This window comes from Hordeum vulgare, chromosome 6H, assembly GCF_904849725.1.
Source record: "Hordeum vulgare subsp. vulgare chromosome 6H, MorexV3_pseudomolecules_assembly, whole genome shotgun sequence".
Classification (NCBI taxonomy): domain Eukaryota; kingdom Viridiplantae; phylum Streptophyta; class Magnoliopsida; order Poales; family Poaceae; genus Hordeum; species Hordeum vulgare.
In genome coordinates this window covers 155,413,833-155,424,078 of record NC_058523.1, presented here as the reverse complement: position 1 = coordinate 155,424,078, position 10,246 = coordinate 155,413,833, and positions in this window count along the sequence as shown.

Sequence of the window (10,246 nt, the reverse complement as noted above, 5' to 3'; positions counted from 1 at the left end):
CAATGATCCCGAACTCAGGAAGTTGATACTTCAGGAGGCCCATGATTCCTCGTACTCGATACACCCAGGCAACACCAAGATGTATCTGGATCTAAAAGAAAGTTTATGGTGGACAGGAATGAAGGAAGACATTGCCGAGTTTGTAGCAATATGCGATGTGTGTCAGCGAGTAAAAGCCGAGCATCAGAAGCCAACAGGTTTGCTTCAACCTCTGTCGATACCCAAGTGGAAATGGGAAAAGCTTGGTATGGACTTCATCACAGGATTACCCAGGACCCATTCTGGTTATGATTCTATCAGGGTTGTGGTCGATCGTTTGACCAAGGTACCTCACTTCATTCCGTGAAGACTACCTACACGAGTGCCAAGTTGGCCAAGATCTTTATGACCAGGATTGTATGTCTGCATGGAGTACCGAAGAGTATCGTGTTAGATAGAGGGACTCAATTCACGTCAAAATTTTGGCACCAACTGCACGAAACCTTGGGAACGAGATTGGAGTTCAGTACAACCTTTCACCCTCAGACCGACGGACAGACTGAGAGAGTCAATCAGATTCTGGAGGACATGTTGAGATCTTGCGCACTAGACTATGGCTATAGCTGGGATGACAATTTGCGTTATGCCGAGTTCTCATACAACAACAACTATCAGACCAGCGTGAAGATGGCCCCTTTCGAAGCTCTATATGGAAGGAGGTGCAGAACACTATTGATGTGGGATGTTGTTGGAGACCGACAACTTTTTGGTCCCGACCTTATCCGAGATTCTGAAGAGAAGGTCAAGCTGATTCGTGACCGACTCAAGATAGCTCAGTCCAGACAGAAGAGTTATGCCGAAAACAAACGCAAGGAAGTAACATACGAAGTGGGAGACCGAGCATATTTTCGGGTGTCTCCACTTCGACGAATCAAGAGATTCGATGTGAAAGGAAAGATAGCACCCCGATTCATTGGCCCCTACAAAATTCTTGAACGTAGAGGCGAAGTTCCATATAAACTGGAACTGCCGGAAGGATTGTCCGGAGTTCACGATGTCTTCCATGTTTCCCAGTTGAAGAAATGCCACACTGAGATGGCTGATGTTCCGTTGAGAGATACAGTGCCCCTAGAGGCCATACAGCTTGACAGTGATCTGATGTATGAGGAGAAGCCCGTCAAGATTCTCGAGACTGCCAACAGAGTTTCCCGAAGCAAGATCATCAAGTTCTGCAAGGTGTTGTGGAGCCACCACACCGAGGAAGAAGCCACGTGGGAACGAGAAGAGGATCTTCGTCGAGACCACCCGCACCAATTTTCTAGCCAACCCGAATATCGAGGGCGAGATTCATCTTAAGGTGGGTAGGTCTGTAACATCCCAAATTTCCTACTTTGGACTGTTTTACAAATATAGCTATGCATCTATGCATTTTGTTTGCAATAAAGTTTGCATTTGAATTCTTTAAATTTTTGCTCCTTGCTTTTTTTCTTTTTTTCTTCCCACAAGAAGTACCCCGCAAATAATTCTTGCAAGCAAGAAAGAGTGGAGGAATATGACCCTCCCAAATCAGGGGTATTTTTGAAAATATTTGAGCCAAGAAAAACCAAAGTTTTATTGAGAAAATAATTGCCAAAAAGAAAATAAAACCTTAGGGGTTTTTATCAAAAAAATTTTTTTTAAAGTTTTTATTTTTGCCTTGGAAAAATGTTAATCGTGTAGAGATTTTTTTCTGAAAATTTTGGTATATAATACCCCTATATTTATTATTTATTTTCTTTCCTTTTTATTTTTATTACTTGCTGTTTTTGAAAAAATACAAAATCAGGAAAGTTATTTTTTTTAAATGGAAAGCGCCCTGGGTGCGATTTAGTTCGGCCCAGATCCCCCTGGCCCGGAATCCCTCCCTCCTTTCCTTTTCGGTCAACTGACCGAACCGACACCGCACCCCCTCGCTGACCCATGGGACCCCCCTGTCCGACCCCACCCCCGACCGGCCTCCTTCTTCCTCCCTTCCTTTCTTCTCTCTTCCTCCCCTTCCTTCCATGGCCGACCGAGCCGGGACCTCGCCGGATTTCCCTCCGCCCCTATCTCCTTCCCCTCTGCACCTCCCTCCTCTCCCCTATAAAACCCGAGGCCCCCGACCCTCCTCGCCCCGTTCCACCATGCCGCCGCCCTGCCCAAGCTCCGCCTCGCCGCCTGCCCGAGCTCGCCGGAGCAGGAGCTCTAGCGGAAGCTCGCCGCCGCCACTGCTGCCTCCACGGCCCCCGTTTCGCCTCGCCGCCGGCACCACCGAACTCGGGAGCCCCGTCGCCATCTCCCCGACCTCCCAGCCGTCTCCGGAGACCACCGGAACTGCCTCGTCGTCGCTCCTTTGCCTCGGCCTCGCTATACTTCTCGCCGAAGCTCCACCCCCTGTGAGCAACGCCCTCTCTTATCCCTTAGCCGTCCGATCTGTAGTACACGGTGCAAATTAGAAGTAGAATACCCCTTCGGTCCTTTCAAGAAAACCGAGCCGGTTTTTACCTCACTTAATATTAGCCGAGAGGTTTTCATTAAGCTTCGGCCGTTTGTTAGATTTCCCCACAGCAAACACCCTTCCAACCAATCAGAGAGCGCCACATACCCCCTCCCGTGTGCTAGTTAATTTACTCTGTTTTTTGTTTTAATTCAAAAACAGAGAGAGTGTCAATCTTGTTCCCTCCATAACTTTTGATCCAGAACTCCAATGGAGTTGAATCTTTTTCAAGTAGATCAAAATTTTCCTGTAGTTTTCAAAAACATATTATTTGTCTATGTTTGAAATTTTCAAATTTGAATTAGAACAGATTTAGTTTAAACCTTGTTTTTCTTATTCTGAGAGTTTAAAAATAGCTTTTAATTTCATTCTTTTTGCTACTCCTTCCTAGTGATTATATCTTTCTGTAGTATAAGTTTCAAAATTTGTTTAATAATTTTACTTGGGGTTTTTTCAAAAACAGATTCTGTCTTTGTTAGGTGAAGTGAATTCTTTCACTTTATGCCATAGTAACTTTATGCTAGTGATGTTATTTTGCTTGTTGATGATTGTAGTGCTTATGGTGTGTTTTTGTTTGTATCGATACATCACCCGGAGTGCGAAGCTTGCTACTTAGAAGCGCTCGATCACGACAACTATCAGCAAAGCAAGTCATTTGATCATGTATTCCATCACCACGGTGGTTACTTGTTGTAGTATCATGTGGTAGGCACCCCAACAACCCCGTTACTTGGCCCGGGACGACAAATTTTATATTGCTATGCTTGTGTAGACGGGGTTCTGGTTGAGAGTTTATCACGAGTGATGCGAGAATAATTTAATAACCAAGACCGGTTAAGTCAAGACTTTTGATGACCTCGAAATGCAATGCAACTCTGTGTGAAGGACGGTTTTGACGGGCTCCCTGGAGAAACCAGTGGACGACCCCGGGATGCTTGGAGACGTGCCATGACATCTTATGGAAAGCTTCACCCAGGCTCGAAGAGACGGACGAAGGCTTGAAGACCCAAGGCTTACCTGCACAGCCACAAGTCATTACGGGCTCTGGCTTGGATGGACAACGCGGCGACTCTGGACAGGCGGTGCCAGCAGATGTAGAAGAACGGTAGGATTGGATGGGCACCGACGGGGGATCAGAGTGACCCGTTGAAAGACGATTTTTCGATCATCCGGTCTTCTAACACCCTGAAGTGCGAGGACATACTCGGAGGCGATCAAATCTTGTGGGGAACGTGTGCAAAACTCTGCAGAGTGCCCAAACCTAATCGATTAGCCGTGTCCACGGTCATGGACAACTTGATCCAAAGGCATTGAATTTTTCCTGAACTCTCAACACAATTTAAAATGATGTGGGAATTATCGACAACTCGGGTACGAGAATTGGTTGGCGGAACCATCTCGTTAACAACAAACAATGTAGTAATATTTTTCTTTTTAACCCTCTATTGATGTAGGAGAAAACTTGCTTTTCGCTAAAAACTTATAGCCCCACCTACCATATATGCATGTAGAAATAGTTGGTTATTATTTTCCCCCTCTCTTTGATGACTTACCAGCATATTCCATATGCTGACCTACACGGCTGCAACGTGTTATGTTGCATAGTACATTTCCGACCAGGAGTGAGGTCACGGTCTACGCTCGGTGATATGCCCTGGAGTCAGATGGACTCTACTACCTGATGCTTCCGCAATCTTCGTTAGTTATCTCATGAGTTGGCCTTTAGCCACTTTATTGTAATCCATTATTGTAATAAAGTACTCGACATGAGATTTCAATTAATAAAGCTGTGTGATTGAACTCTTTATATATAGATTGATGTACTGAGTGTTTACCAGCATGATCTTGGGATGGTACGGATACACCAGAGACTTGGCCGTTTCAGGTCGGGTCGCTACATTTATCTACTCGAGGACGAGCAGAAATTAAGCTTGGGGATGTTGATACGTCACAAACATATCTATAATTTCTGCTTGTTCCATGCTCTTTTGGGTGACAATGTTATATGTTTTGCCACACTTTTATATCATTTTACACATATTCTGACTAACCTACTAACTCATTGCACCCAGTGCCAGTTTCTGTGTGCTGACGTCTATTTTGCAGGGGCTTTTACCCAATTTTCCGACGCCCGAAAAATCTAGAAAAAATATATAAAAAATCAGTGAAACAGAAGCTTCCGGATCACTGAAGCTATGCTAAACGGGGGCCAGGGGCCTCCTAGGTGGCCTGCTAGCACGGCCAGGCCCTAGGCCACGCCAGGAGGTCGCCTGGGTGGGTAACACATCCTCTGGTGCCCTCCTTTGGCCTATATTTAGATCCCCGAGAGGAAACCTCGCAGACTTTCTCGAATCACGAATTTCTCCATCGTTCCGCCACCGCAGTGCTTCATTGATTAGTCCTTGTGAGCTGCCCTACATGATCAAGGCATCTATGTAATTCTCTTTCTATTGCTATGCTCGGTTTGTTGGGATCCGATGGATTATGAGATTATATCCATATTGTTATGAGTTCTATATTTGATTATCCTTTAATATTATGTTCCTTAGTGATTCATGCATGTTCTCCGTTGCTTTTTATTGCTTTGGCCAAGTAGTAGATTGTAACTCCAAGAGGGAGCGTTATGCATGATTGTGGGTTCATGCCCCTCGATGTCTAGCTTGAGTGACAGAAACATGAGACTAGGGGATGTGCTTGTTGACACCAGGGAGAAAACAACGGTGCTTGTGACCATGGTTGCAAGGATTGTTTACCTAACGCATAGTTCGTTAATGCAGTTGTCTGTTGCTTTGAGTTTGCACTTTGGGTGGGGCTCGCAACTTAATATTGGAGAGATATCTCAAGGTGGATGATTAGTAAGTAGATGCTGATGAAAAAATGGTCTACTTGTCTTGGCGTACTGCCCATTACTATTGAACCTCTAACTATCAAGGAGCATAATTAGCATTGCGGTGCGATCATAATTCTGTCAATTGCCCAACTGTGATTTATTTACCCAAGCATAGTTGTTTATCGTCTTTTGGGAGAGAGACATCACTAGTGAACATCATGTGACTCCGGTCCATATCACCATCATTGTTTACACCTCCTTCATTTACTGCTTTCATTCACTTTTCCATTGCAATCACTATTACCTTCCCGCTTGTGTTTTGATACTTTGCAAACTACAAGGCCGGAGAGATTGACAACCTCTTTGTACTTGTTGGGAGCAAAGTTATTTGTTGTGTGTGCATGTCCACGTCTTCTGCTAGCGCCAGTGTGGAAAACACCTACTTGTTGATCCTAGGAGTCCTCCTGGTTCGATAAACCTTACAGTCTCCGTGTAAGGGAAAATTACTGCTGACTACATCTCCACATTCCACTTGGGGTAACCAACGAGGGGCGAGAAGTATATCCATCAACTCGTCATCAGATACTCCTCCACCAATATGTCCCACATGGCTGAGTACCCTATGGTACTCTGTCATGATAGTATGTTTTCCAGAATAGCTGCCCAAGGTAGATCCATTCGATTAAGAAATTTGTTGGCATGTTTCAAAAGGAGAGCTGCATTTTGTAGTCCCAGGTTTAGAATACCCAGTCCACCCTAGTTCTTAGGTCTGAATATCAATTCCCAAGAAGCAAGGGATGGTGAATGTTCCTTTCTGTTCCTTCACCAGAAATATTGCCTCTGAATCCTTTCCAATTGTTTGAGAATTCCTGGAGGGATAGAAAGGGTGCATAGTAAAAAGATTGGCAGAGAGGTTAGAGAAGAATTCGGGTATTGCAGCCGTCCTCCTTGAGCCAGGAAATAAGAACTAGAAGACATCCTTCTTTCCATGCATGAAACTAGAGGCATCAGGTGCTCCATGTTGGGTGGTGAGGTGCCAACCTGCGAACCCAGATATGTAAAAGGCATAGTACCAACTTTACAGCCAAAGACCTAAGCAAGTCTCGTAGTTTCTTCTGGGGATACATTGATTGGCACCATGGATGATTTCTCATAATTAATGTGTAGACCTGTAGATCTAGTGAAATCCTGAAGCATCTATTTCAGATCTTTCAACTATCCTTCCTTGGTAGGAAAAACAATCAAAGTATAATCGGCATATTGGACAATAGGAAAATCCTCGTCATGGCATGGTATTGGAAACTGAATGTGCTTGGCTAACATATCATTAACTACAGACTGGAGCAAATCTACAGCTAGCAAAATAGTAAAGGGGAGATGGAATCTCCTTGTCTTACACGAGCCTTTCAATGTAAATGCATTCCGGGGACTCCTGTAAGAAGAATGGAAGAGGACCCAGAGGTGATAAATTGATGAATCGATCCTCTCCATTTGCTATTGAACCATTTATACTTTAGTATATCCAGGATGACCTCATGTTCAATCGATTCAAAAGCTTTTTCAACAACTAGTTTAAGAATGAGGATGGGTCTCATGGACTGGTGGCATTAATGCAAGTACTCTAGGGTCCAACCAATGCAATCATGAATGGTTCTAGTCTTGATAAATCCATATTGTTTTTTATTAACACAATCAAGAATGACACCCTGCAATCTATTGGCAGCCATCTTGGTGAGGAACTTAATACCCAAGCCTGTCAAAGATACGGGCCTATAATCCCCAACATACTCTCGTGAGGCTTTCTTAGGAACCAGGGTGATGAATGAATTATTCAAACTTTCCAGATTTGCTTTCCCTTCAAAAAGGTGATTAGAAAGGGCATAAAATTCCTTTCTAACTATATGCCAACACATTTAAGGAACAACCCATTGAAACCGTTTGGAGCTGGTGCCTTGTCCACAAGCTTACATTTGACCACCTTCTCTATTTCCTCCTGGGTGAAGGGTTCAGTCAGCACATCTAATCCCTGCACCGGTTTAATAAGGTTAGACAAAACAAAACCTATAATGATTCCTTTAGTTGTGCCCATTCGACCTTTATATGAAGACCAAAGAAACCCCTCCATTTGACTATGCTCTGAAATCACTTTGCCATCAAGCAGGGTTAGGTTGGAAATAGAATTCCTTCTATGTCTCTCAGAGGCCATGGCATGGAAGAACTTAGTATTCTCTTCCCCCACCTTGATGGATCTGATAGTACACCTCTTTTATCAGTAGAGAAACTGCAAATGTACTAAATCCCCCGAAGTGCCATGAGAAGGGGCAACAGAAAAATATCATACTGTCTTGGGCAGAAAGACCGAATTGACTTGAGTGTATATGAACCACACTTAGTTTCCTGGAAGCAGGCCACTTCACATTGGCTCTCCTCCATTTTCTGGCGGACGGCTCTCTGCTTAGTCGAAGAATTCAACCCTCGGACATCAAATCTCTGATTAATGCCCAGCCCTAAGACAACAATTGCCAACTTTTATTCATCCTGCAAATGCTCATCGACCTGTTGTGCCACTTGCACAAGCCCCTCATGAACCTCATCATTCTGCAGTTGCTCTTCTTGCACTTGATCATTCTAAACTTGCAGATGCTGCTCATTGAAGTTGTTTTTAGAAAATGTGGCAGATGGTTGATCAATCACTACGGACTCTTGATCTTGAATTGGATGATCCTCTTCATGATGGTGTTGAGGTTCCTCAATTTCTTCATCACCCTAGTGACCATGACCCTAGTTGTCGGAATCAACCCGATGGTTCATGGGTGGTGGGACTCCGGGAAGATCATTCCATCCCAATGGAGGGTAAGGTAGGAGAGCAAAGTTGTGGTGCTCTGGAAACGGCACTCCTGGCAGGGGATGTGGGTTACCATTGACACACATAGCATCTTCATCCTTAGGCATCTGATCCGCAAAGTTTGCCCCCAAGATATAACATGGGACAGTCCAAGACTCTCACTCCTCCCGTGGCAGCATAGTCACTAAAAAACACATCCCTAGGAACCAGAATGCCTTTAGGAAATGAAGCAAAAACAATGTTACTCGCCAGGTATGGACCATCATTAACCCAATAGTCAAACTTTCCAAAAGTGTTAACTGGCGCACGTAGTTGTTCAGTTGTACGCAAATCAAGAGGTACTCGCAGGAACATCAGACAACCATCACGAAAGCCATGAGCCCCTCGGTGTCCCTCTCCCTTGTCATGCTTCATGAACCGGACAAATCTGTCATCCCCCATAGCAACAGGAGGAAGTTGAAGCATAGTAAAAAGCACTCCCACATTGCGTAATCTAAATAGGCCAACACTAGATCTCCAAGGTTGTGCTAACATGACCTCAACACCCTGATGTCTGCTAGAACTACGTCGGTATTTCCCCAAAGAGGAAGGGATGATGGAGTATAGCGACGTTAGGTATTTCGCTCAGTGATGAGACTAAGGTTATCGAACCAGTAGGAGAATCTCCTCACACCATGTAAACAACACCTGCACACAAATAACAAATACTCGCAACCCGATGTGTTAAAGGGGTCGTCAATCCCTTTCGGGTACGGTGCCTCAAGACATAATAAATAGATCGCAAAACAAATAAATTGCAGCAAGGTATTTTTGTATTTTTGGTTTACTAGATCTGAAAATCAAAGCAAAGGAAAATAGATCGCAAAGGAAAATATGATGAAAAGAGACCCGGGGGTCGTAGGTTTCACTAGTGCCTTCTCTCGAGAAAAATTACCGTTGGGCAATTGATAGAACTTCAAATAATCATGACGATATCCAGGAAATGATCATTATATAGGCATCACGTCCAAGATTAGTAGACCAACTCCTGCCTGCATCTACTACTATTACTCCACACATCGACCCCTATCCAGCATGCATCTAGTGTATTAAGTTAATTGAAAAATGGAGTAATGCAACAAGAACGATGACATGATGTAGACAAGATCTATTTATGTAGAAATAGACCCAATCTTGTTATCCTTAATAGCAACGGTACATACAAGTACCATAAGATCGAACCCATCACAAAGCACCTCCTCCCATTGCAAGATAAATAGATCAAGTAGGCCAAACAAAACCCGAATATCGTCGAAGAAATACGAGGCTATAATCAATCATGCATATATGAGATCTAAGAAGACTCAAATAACTTTCATGGATAAAAACATAGATATAATCATAAACTCAAAGTTCATCGGATCCCAACAAACACAACGCAAAAAGACCATTATATTAATAATCAAGAGAGAGAGAAATAGGAAGCCATCTAGCTACTAACTACGGACCCGTAGGTCTACAAAGAACTACTCACGCATCATTGGGGAGGCACTAATGGACATGATGAACCCCTCCATCATGGTGTTTACATTGGATCTGATGTTTCTGGACTCTGCGGCGGCTGGAATTGATTTTTGTCACACCTTAGGGTTTTTGGAATATTGGGGTATTTATACAGCCAAGAGGTGGTGCGGGAGGCCAACAAGGAGGGCACAACCCACCGAGGCGCGCCTGGGCCCCCAAGTGCGCCCTGGTGGGTTGTGCTCCCATCGGAGCTCCCCCAAGTGCATTCCTGGCCCATTGGAGGTTTTCTGGCCCAAAATAATCTACAAAAGGTTTCGCTGCGTTTGGACTCCGTTTGGTATTTATTTACCGCAATGTAAAAAACATACAGAAAACAGCAACTCGCACTGGGCACTATGTCAATAGGTCAGCACCAAAAAATGATATAAAATGACTAGTAAAACGTCCAAGAATGATAATATAAGAGCTTGGAACAATCAAAAATTATAGATACGTTGGAGACGTATCAACATCCCCAAGCTTAATTCCTGTTCGTCCTCGAGTAGGTAAATGATAAAAACAGAACTTTTGATGT